Genomic DNA, 11,866 nt, shown 5'->3' on the forward strand with positions numbered 1-11,866 from the left:
AGAAGAAGTTGCGTACGAATCTACTATTACTTATGCACAGTGATCAGATATTAATTGGAATCCCAGTTATGAAGATCAGAGTCTAGCTTAATTTGAATGGATCACAATCAAGTCTTAGGAATCATATAAAATTTGGTAACTACCACAACATTATTCTCTATCCCAGTGATCTACCACTCCGCCACTCATGATTTCTCTATAACTACAGAGTTGAGTTGACCCCACTAGGGGCCCTTATTTTAATCAGGCCCTACGTTTCCTTAAAAATTTCCAATCAAAAAAAAAAAGAAAACAAAAAGCGAAAGAAAGGCCAAATAATGTAACTACAATTCGGATTCAAAATTTATTGATGCAAATCTATCTTTTGAGATGGTACCGGACGTTGTGTTGGCTTTGGTGGGTCTAGTTTTTAAATGGATATTTTGAACCTAATTTATATCTATGAGTGCAATGGAGTTATATAAGTGGTAAACTACATTCGGGAATCGTATCATATGGCTTCTTATGCAGCAACTAATTATAGGCCCGAAACTATATCTATTGGGGAAGCTTTCTTAAACTCAGATGGTTCTTGGAATTTGTAAGAAGAGAAAAAGGGGAAGTTGCAATGATATACATGTATATGACATCCAAATTACAATTGGAATACTTTATGCCTTATGATAAGAATTTTGGGGAATGGGAGGCTTTTCTAAGCAGAAAAGGTTGCAATGGTTGTAAGCATTAATTCCAGTTGAGAATCAGGTAAGTGAATTCCTTATGTCAAGCCAACCATGGAGTATATTTTGAAATAAGTGAAGGCAAATGTTCCTCCTTCACTTACAATCAAAACCTTAATTTTAAATATACTTACCATTCAAGTCTGAAGATGTTGTATACCTTGCTACACTCTACAATATGAGAAATATTGAAGGAAAAGAGAGTTTCATATGCTCCACTTTTAAGGAATTTTTTCACTAAGAAGGAACACGCAAAGGCATTATATCACAACAATCCGGTTGTTTGCTAAATGTTTTAGACCATCCCGTGGGACTTGTGACTGCTCTGTTTAATAATTTCTATGTTGATGAGGTAATATTAGAGGAAACTTATTTTAATTGGCACAATGATTAAATAATTGGAGAATTCAATGCTATTGTTGTGGAGGTTGCCAATATGGCTAGTCCTTCAACACATTTTTTAGAGTTGCCTCCCTCTCTAGCTCTTATTTTAGTTAGTACCCATACTCTTGACAAATATCAGTTTTTTTTTGTCAAAATCTCTTTGGAGTATAATCAATGCTAGCAAAGATCTCCAAGGAATCCTGAATTTTATTTTAGTCTCAGTGCATGATCATAACCTTCCATCATTCTTACTGAAATCAGATACTTCAGTGGAAAAATGTGAGAAGAGACAGGGGTCCTCTCTAAACATCATGTTAAGACCTAGATTCATATTAGCAAGAGAAATGTTAATACATTTGAGATACCACTTGATTTACCACTTGTTGTTCCAACGACATTCAAGTGTGATAGTCAAAGTTTCATTCAATTTTCCAAGGATCTCATTTAACATAAACCAACAAACACATGGAGTTATGCATTTTAGGTGAGTAGTTTCAAATTTATTATCATAACATAAATATGTCATGGAATCTTCTCGAAAGGAGCATTCCTCAAGTTGGTTCTTCAAAATTATATTAATTTTTGGAATAACTCGAGAGGAGATGAGGGAAATATTACTACGAGAATGAAGCATAATGGGCTGAAGGTTCTAGTTTATTGAACTTGGCTCTGATACCAGGTGTAGAAACCTTCCTATGACAGGATTTTCTTTTAATGATGTAGATAAATTATAAGGAATACAACCATAAGAAGATAAGCATTGGAACTCATAGATATTAAGGCATTTACATCAACATCAATGAATTACACTATATTTCACATATCATCTATTTTACATTCTATTAACTAAAGACAAAACAAATCATATAACAAAACATCATAAATACCATAGGTACCATTCACCCGGAGAGGAGATTCAACCTTGGCCTTGCCACTACTTTCACTCCCTTTCTTTCGTCTACCTCCAAGTGTGAATGTTGATGTTCTCTGACCAAATGTAGTGACCCATTGATTGACCTCCCAGCCTACTCCTTTGTTACTCTTCTAACCCGCAAACCCCCGAGTTGCAATAGGTTTGTACATTGCAAGAACGTTTATAGATGATATATGTAAACACTCCTTGGCTGAAGAGTCCCCTCTCTAAAATTATCTATCTCACCAAACTCAAATATATCTCATAGCCACTCACAATGACATAATCCCATCCATCCAACAATAGGGTAAGCAAAAAGTCTCCTCTCACATTGCTTGCCCCTTTTTTGATAAGATGCTTCATAGGTGACACTTGGCACTTCAAGCATAATTAATTATTTTTATTAATCTAAAATTTTGATTATTCACCCACCCATGTGTCACCCTCTCACCATGGCTCTCCAAAATTATTTACTTCAATTTTAATTCAAAAATATTTTTCTTCTTCACCCCAACAAGGCTTCCTATTTCTTTTCCTGGTTGTCTCTAGAACCCCCTTTTACACTCCTTAATTTTTGTTACTTACTAAAGTCAACTGATAAGTCTTAGATTTTGTCCCTAACTACCTTCTAATTTAGCTCAATTGGCCTCTTATATGTATTCTTATGTTAGATCTTGCCACATGGAGGTTCTCTAAATTTCTCTAATTTTAATTTCTTAATATTTATTTTAATTCACCACCCTCTTCTCTTAATGAAGTTTAACTATTTTAGGATTAATATTTATAATTAAATATATGTCCCTCTTCCCCCCTTTTACCTAATTAAAATACTTACGTACATTATCTACATAATATTTTCCAATATGGGAAGGGTGGAGTTTTCAAGGTACAATGTTTTTATTTCTTCCTATTCACCCTTTACCCCAAGTTTATTCTTGATTTAATTTCCTTAGATCTAACCTCATTTACCACCTGAGGAGAATTAGTAGTATTTTCATATCTTGATTTTATTTATTATTTTATTTTTTATACCAATGGTACCAAGTTGGCCATACCCTTCAAGAACTTCCCTTCGAAGTTCTTAGGGTGTCATGCATAAAAATTTATTTATGATGCCAAGATTTCCAATTTGGTTGTTCCCTTCAAGAAATTCCCTTTGAAGTTCCAAGGGTGCCATTCCTAACCATTTATTTATGATGTCAAGGGTTCCAATTCGGTCAAGCCCTTCAATAACTTCCCTTGAATTTCCAAGGGTGTCACGTCGCTTTCCCTTCAAGCATTTAGCGGTTACAAGGGGAAAATCTAGGTGCAACGACAGAGATGGCTATCATCTCTGGTGTTTCTATCTATAGTGAGACTAATGGTGTTGGGGATCAAGGAATCTACCTTGATGCACGCATCCCAATAAATCCTCATGAGTGACCCAATTCGGGACCTACCCCCAAGGCATCATGATCTTCAAGGCAAAGGTGTCCCATCCCTTCAAGCCCAAGTCATGACAGGAGTGCTAGTGAGTAAAATCAGGGACATTGTCTAGAATTTTCCTCCCTTTGTACATCCCTATAACCCATGTGTGATTCATTCGGTCAAGGAACTAACTTGTGCCTGCTGCCACTAACATGTAATTAGAATTTATAGCAAGATTCAAAATGAAATTTAAAATTCAAAAACAAAATACTCATTTCCATCAAACCCAATTTCGTCGACTCATCACATGCGAGTGCATCTAGTGGTTTCCTATCATACTTGATAATCACTGGTAACAAGTTTCACAGTGTTAAAAATTCTCATAATAGCACCATCAACTAATCTAGGTAGCCAACATAAGGAAGGAATCCATCACAACTATCATTATCACAACATTAGTAGAAAACATGCATATCCATAAAAGTTGTCATCATCATAATGTCAATAGAAAACCTATATATCCATTAAATCTATCATCATAGCATCAATAGAAAACATACATATCCATCATATCTACTAATAGTAGAGTCAAATGTCCATATCCTCAACATAAGGTCCTCAAAGAATAATGTGTCAAGGATAATTCCATATCACAGTTTGTCAACTAGAAAGGGGCACTACATGATGCACATGTGTGTGGAGCTTGATTATCTTCTTATTCAGAGGCATCACCACATTGGACCCCAGTTCGTAACGAAGAAACAATGTTGCTCATTTGATCAATGTCAGGAGAGTCCAGTGGGGGGACGACAACGATTTTATGAGCCCCTTTTGGCTGGGGTTCGGGGGCAGCACCCCTGAACTTAAAAATAGATGTAAATTTTCCTTGTAAAATATTGTAATTTTGTAATCAATATGAGTCGTTCACGAGGCAGATGATCTGACAATAGAAGTTATGTTTAATTTAGGTTTTTTTCCCTATAAGGAAACCCCTCGCTATATATGAGGGAATTGTATTGCAGATATGCACATGTGTATATTGAGCAAGAAAGAGAGAGAAGATTGTGTGAGAGCAAAGAGGAGATTACATCAGATCTGCTATAAGTTGTATCTCTTCATTTTGCTATATATTATAAATGAATGACTGCATGTTTCTCCATGGACATAGCCCAAATTGGGTGAACCACGTATATTTTTGTCTCTCTTGTTTTATGTGTTTTCTATGTTTGTGTTTTTGCAATATTTTATGTGTACCATTACTTTGTAATATATAATTTTCTAACAGAACAAAAACTATAGAGCCCTGACATGGTTTACTTCCTTTGCCCAATGTTGATTTTCTTCATCCAACTAATGGCAAGACACTTTGAATTTCACAAAACAACATCCATATGAAGAATGAAATTTCCATTTGGAAAAACTAGGTTCCTTGTAGAATAAACCCCATAGAAACCCCTAGTGGAGGCAGCACAGATCTTGGATAGGGAATCTCTAGGGATTTAAATGCAATTCATACTAAAATGGGTACAAGAATCAGGTCTTAATACCTAATCTAAAGACCTTTTGAGCCCTTGTTTCAGAGATTAAAAAAAAAAAAGGAATTCCCCAAAAAATGGAAAGAGGGCAATCAAATTATTTACATATGGAGGTAAAGGAAGTGATTTAGTGCATTCATAGATCATATCCATAGTTGAATATAACAAAAAATTGATGTCGTGCCTATTTGTTCTATTTGAATTGCCAACACAAGTTGGTATCCATTATTTAGGCCATGCAGGATGACAAGGCTACATTCAAAATATAGAGTAATGCAATGGATGCAATGAATAAAATATCCCTAGTGTAGAAGGGAATTTTACTATACAGACCTAAAGAATATGATTGTTTTGAGGAATATGAATAAGATGGCTTAGTCAATTAGATCTTGGCTATTAAGTAGGCCTACCAAATCCCAATAATTATAAATCTATCTCTTACTCGATTTAGCCCCTAGAAGCCCATATTTGGAATTTGTTTCTTGCAATTACCCTTGCACGTATATATGACACTAAAACAAGGCTTACAATTCTCGTTTTCTATACCTATGATAGTCAAAATTGGTCGTTTACAAACTTAAATAAAATGTGGATTATTGCATTCCATGAAACAACATTCTTATGAGACAGTTTATTGAACACCTTGCGAGCAACACCTACATGGCCACAGTTTGCGTACATGTCTATCAGTTTACTACATTGATATGAACTTAAATAGGAATGAAAAAAATCATATATATAACCATAAATACAGAGACACAGTAGAAATAACACTTCATTTCATCAATATCAAATACTAAAATATTCTTACAAATAGAATGGAAATAAACTAGCTCGAGCGATGGTAGCTTATCTCTGAGAAGAGATGTGGTGGTTACATGCCTTTGAACTGTGTTACAATGAGGCTCAAGGACCTATTTATTATTGACCAACAAGGGAAAGCCCTAAAGTACCAAAACCATAACCCTGTGAGATGGAACGCAAAGAGTTTGTGGGCCCCATTGGGGTTAGTTGGGCAGCCAACTTACCATTGTCGTAACTTGGTCATATTATTTCTATTTGGCGTGTACGATACCTTGTTGGAAAAATATCTTCAAGTACTATAGGATTTATGAAAATCCCATGCTTATAGCTATGGTCCTATTGCGGACCTCAAAAAAACGTCGTCTAGGGGGTCAAAACTACTCTAGAAGTTCAGGACCCGAAAAACTACTAAAAATAGTAAATGCTACAATAAATAAGGAAATGGAAGAAATCGACTGGAGGTCTAGGTGGAATAGGAAGGTGGCCACCAATATCCTCCTTGATCAGTCCTCCCTCCTTAGGAAGCAATGGTCTCCATTGCGTGAAGAGCCTCCATGAGGTGAGGAAAATTATGTTCAACCTGGTCCCTGGTGAGCCAGTTGCCCTGGTGAAGGAATTGGCCTGCTTTAACTACTCGATATAGTTGGATTCTCTATTGGTGAGTGGTATTGATATGTGTGTCCATGGTCTAATAAGTTTTGTTCTATTCCATGTAGTCTGTGTTTAGCTTTGTTGGTGTCAGTTTTTCTGTAATGTCAGATGTATCCAACAATGGTGGAAAGTATGGTTGAAGGCAGTCTACATCGAACACTGGGTGCAGACCAAGGAACCATGCGATGTTGAGCTTAAAGGAATTGTCCCCTACAGCCTTGGTGATGGTGTATGGCCCATATCAGAGTTATTGACTATTACGGTGGGGTCCAACGAGGCACTCCTTCTGCAAAAGTAGCCAGACTTTGTTGGCCATTTGGAACTTGTGTGACACCCGATGTTGATCATGACACTGCTTGTACTTAGCATTGGCTCTATCCAATATATCATGGACCTACTGGTGTATGTGTTGAATGCCCTCACTGAAGTTATTAGCATTGTCAGCTTCAAACTGAACATGAGCCAAATCCGCTTGAGTAGTTATAAATGGGATGGCCACATCAATGGGACATACTGGTTGAAATCCCAGCCCTACCTGAAAGGGGTTGTGGCCCGTTGAGATGTGGAGTTCTCTGTTGTAGCTATGTTGGACATAAGGGAGGCTTTCATCCCATGTGCATGGATTCTTTGAGTTTTACATGTATATAATGTGTATGATAATCATGTTGACGACCTCTGTTTGGCCATCAGTTTGGGGGTGGAAAGTCGTGGACTTAGTAAGTTTGGTATCCAGCATTGACCAGAGACTTGACCAAAATGCACTTAGGAATCTGTTGCCCCAATATGAGACAATGGACTATGGGATCCCAAAGTGTACCCATACTCACTCAAAGAAGAGCTTAGCAGTGGTCTCTGTTTTGATACTCTTCTTACAGGCCACCATAATGGTGATCTTATAGAATCTGTCAACGACCACGAAAACATAGTCATTATCATGCTTAGTAGAAGGAAGACCCGACATGTAATCCATGGAGATGGATTCCCAAGGTCGACTAGGAGTAGGCAGAGAAGTATATAGGCCTTGCTTATTTATGGTTGGTTTGGAAATAACATAGGCAGTGCAGGATTTAATGTACTTCCCAACATCCTGCCGAAGGTTGAGCCAATAAAAATATTTCTGCAGTACTGCCACTGTTTTCTCTACTCTAAAATGTCTAGTGACCTGACTGTAGTTGGCCTCCCAAATCATCTTGGCACACTCACTTGAAGGAACACATATGTGTCCCAGGTCACATAGCAGTGCATCCTAGAGGTGAAAATTTGGAACTTGCTTACCTTCCAGGAGTGTCTTGTATGTGCTACAGAATTTTGGATTGCTCTTGTAAAGATGTGGCCACCCTGAAGCCCCATGCCCACAGGTGTCGAGCACAGTGATCAGCGCCATCACTGGTGGTCAACTAAGGTAGTTTGCAACATTATTCATGTGCTCCTTCTTGTACTTAATGTTCATATGGAATTGTTGCAAGTATGTGGACCATTGTTGATGGCAATCGTTCTGCAACTTTCCTTATGTCTGTATGAACTATAGGGGTTGGTGTTCTATGTGGATGATTGTTTCCTTCTCTAGAAGGTAATTCTTCCATTCACGACAGGCCTGCATAATGGAATACATTTCTTTGTCATATGTGGGATACTTTTGGACTATGTATGAAATTTTATCACTGTGGTAAGCCACTAGATTCCCCTGTTGAGTAAGAGCTGCACCAATAGCATAGTCAGAGGCATCTGTCTCAATCTCAAATGGTTGTTTTCAGTCTGGTAATGTGAGAATTGGTGTAGAGAAAAGGCGTTTCTTCATCTTGGTAAACGCCTTTTGTTGGGTTTTGGACCAAAATAATTTTTTTTTTTCGCTCCACCCTTGGTAACTTGACTTAAAGTACAAGTGATATAAGAGAACCCCAACATAAACTATTATGAAACCAGCTAAAGAAAATATAGAAAAGATAGATCAACGCCTTATAATTCAGCGTCTTCGAGGGGGCAACCTCCTTTACATTACATAAATGAACAATTCTTTGATGATTCAAATGACAAAACCTACTTTCTATATATAGGAGTCTAAGGAGTCACAATATAACCCAGGTGACCTAATAATAATAATATAAAGCCACAAAATTAACAATAGAGGGATTCTATGGGGCACAATAATAACAATATGGGGGCAATAGGGGCACAACAATATTAATAAGGGGTACACCTACAATAGTAATGGGCTAATCACTAGTATTATAGGGACCCAACATGCCCCTCTCCTTCAAAAAATTGTTGTCCTCAATTCTTGAGTAGTTCTGGATACTTCTGTATAAAATTCTCATCCTCCCATGTGGAATCCTCAGCAGATAAGTTCTTCCACTTGATAAGATACTCAAAAATTGATCGATTTCGTAGTTGTCGAGTTCTTGTTTCTGTGATTGCTTCTGGTTCCAATATAATTTTTCCTTCCTCGTCAAGTTCTGGCAATATTGTTTGAACTGGGAGCTTGTCTCCTATAACCTTCTTTAAACATGAAACATGGAAAACTGGGTGCAATCGAGAAGCTGCAGGAAGCTCCAATTTGTATGCCATAGTACCAATCTTTTGCAACACCTTGTACGGACCATAATACTTTGGTGATAATTTATTATCCTTCTTAGCTTGCTTGAGGGACATTTGCTTATATGGTTGTAGCCGTAGGAATACCCAATCACCTACATCAAAACTTCTTTCGCTGCGATGTTGATCTGCCTGTTGTTTCATTCTATTATGTGCCAACACGAGGTTATCCTTTAAGAGTTGGAGGACTTGTTGTTGATGTTCGATGTGATGTTCCACTGCCTGAACCTTAGAATTTTCTCTTAAATATGATGTGATGGATGGTGGTTGATACCCATAAAGTGCCATAAATGGGGTCATTTTTGTTGTTGTATGGAAGGAAGTGTTATACCACCATTCAGCCAGAGGCAACCATTTGACCCATTGTGTCTGTTTATCAGATACAAAGCAACGAAGATATCCTTCCAAACATTTGTTTACTATCTCAGTTTGGCCATCAGATTGAGGATGATAAGATGAGCTATGAGCTAACTGAGTACCAAGACAAGAAAATAATTCTGTCCAAAAATTTCCAGTGAAAATGGGATCTCTGTCACTTACAATAATCTTTGGGTTTCCATGTAGCTTTTGAATTGTTTCCATAAATGCAGTAGAAACTGTACTGGCTTTAAATGGATGTGATAATGCACAAAAGTGTGCATACTTGGTAAGTCTGTCAACTACCACCATGATGACACTCTTTCCCTCAGACTTGGGTAAACCTGTGATAAAATCCATTGAAACCTCCTCCCAACGTTGGCTTGGAATGGATAAAGGTTGTAATAGGCCCGGTGTCTTAATTGTTTCAACTTTATTTTGTTGGCAAACCAAACATTCTGCCACAAAATTTTGAATATCTGATTTAAGGCCATCCCAAAAAAATTCCTTCTTAACCCTGTGGTAAGTTTTTAAAAATCCTGAGTGCCCTCCTAAGGGAGAAGTGTGCAATTCCATAAGAATCTTTTGTTTTAGCTGGGAATTCTTACAGAGGTATAAGCGATCTTTGTACCATAACGAATCATTTTGCCAGCTAAATGTATCAGACGTACTGGAATCTTGTTGTAACTTTCGAATAAGTGCCCACACTTCTTCGTCATTCTTCCATTCCTCTCTTGCTTCATTTATCCAATCTGGTTGGATAATAGAAATGGTGCACAACAATGCTTCCACATCCTCATCCTTTCTTGAGAGTGCATCTGCCACCACATTTTGCTTCCCTTTTTTGTAGATGATTTCAAAGTCATAACCCAACATCTTTGTGACCCACTTTTGTTGCTCTTCAGAGGATAATCTTTGTTCTAAAAAGTATTTAAGGCTATCATGATCCGTTTTTACCTTGAAGTGTCTTCCCATTAGGTAGGGTCGCCATTTCTTAAGTGCATGGAGTATTGCCAACATTTCCTTCTCATAAATAGCTTTGTGTAAAAACTTTCCCTTGATTGGACGACTTTCAAAAGCAATGGGTCTTTCATCTTGCATTAGAACAGCACCAATTCCATTTCCTGAAGCATCACATTCCACAATAAAGGTTTTTGTGAAGTCTGGTGTAGCTAAGACCGGTGCTTGGCACATTGCCTCTTTAAGATTTTCAAAGGCCTTTGTTGCTTCCAGAGTCCATGAAAATGCATCTTTCTTCAATAATGTTGTTAGAGGTGCTGCTATTCTCCCATAATTCTTAACAAACTTGCGATAATACCCTGTCAACCCGAGAAATCCTCGCAGATGCTTTATGGATGTGGGGATTTTCCATTCCTTAATGGCTTTAATTTTGCTAGGGTCTACCTTAACTCCTTCATGAGATACAATATGACCCAGATATTCCACCTCCTGGACTCCAAAGAAACATTTGGATCTTTTTGCATATAATTTTTTCTCCTCCAATAGTTGTAGCACCCTGTCAACATGTTCAACATGATCCTTCCAAGACTTGCTGTAGATTAGTATATCATCAAAAAATACTAACACAAATTTTCTAAGGAATGGTTTGAAAATTGAATTCATCAAACCTTGAAATGTTGAAGGTGCATTGGTAAGGCCAAAAGGCATGACCAAAAATTCATAATGACCCTCATGAGTTCTAAATGTTGTTTTCGGAATGTCTTCAGTCTTCATTCTGATTTGATGATATCCTGAACGAAGATCCAACTTGGTGAAGTAAATTGATCCATGCAATTCATCAAGTAATTCATCAATGACAGGAATGGGAAACTTATCTTTAATAGTGAGCTTGTTGAGCTCCCTATAATCTGAACACATGCACCATGATCCATCCTTCTTGTGCACCAATACTACTGGAGCAGAGAAAGAACTTTGACTTGGTTGAATTATACCAGCCTCTAGCATTTCTGCAACCATACGTTCAATTTCACTCTTTTGGACATAGGGATATCTGTACGGCCTGATGTTTGGAGGAACACTTCCTGGAATCAGATGAATAGCATGATCATGATCACGCATAGGTGGGAGACCTTTGGGAGTCTCAAATACCTTGGAATGATTGTCCAGGACTTTTTGGAGATCTGGAGAAATAGATGATTCTGATGTGGAAACATCTAGCGAACATAATTGTGCAATTACACCTCTTTGTTCCTTTTTTAGAAGCTTTGTCATACCATTAGAGCTGATTATCTTTCCTGGTTTCCCTGCAATACCCCTTAATTCAACTTCCTTTCCTTCCATAGAAAATTTGATGAAAAGTTCTTGAAAATTAAAAGCTATTGTACCCAAGGATTGTAGCCATTGGACTCCTAGTACAACATCAGCACCTCCCATTGGAATGGAAAGCATTGGGCTAGTCAATACATATTCTCCCATGGATAGCTTGATATTATGGCACTTTCCAGAGCAATTTATTGTTCCTCCATTTGCAATCATCACTTGAC

General features: G+C 37.5%; 2 pseudogenes; one reads left to right on the forward strand and one right to left on the reverse strand.

Annotated features, from left to right (window-relative positions):
• The first annotated feature begins 369 nt into the window (after positions 1-369).
• On the forward strand, positions 370-1,113 carry LOC149264461 (uncharacterized; annotated as a pseudogene).
• A 3,652-nt stretch (positions 1,114-4,765) lies between these two features.
• Positions 4,766-5,424, reverse strand: LOC149264462 (uncharacterized; annotated as a pseudogene).
• Between the last annotated feature and the right edge of the window lie 6,442 nt (positions 5,425-11,866).

The sequence above is a fragment of the Pinus tabuliformis genome, chromosome 6 (assembly GCF_031772625.1).
Source record: "Pinus tabuliformis cultivar Carrire ecotype Pingquan chromosome 6, CPIR1, whole genome shotgun sequence".
NCBI classification, from domain to species: Eukaryota; Viridiplantae; Streptophyta; class Pinopsida; order Pinales; family Pinaceae; genus Pinus; species Pinus tabuliformis.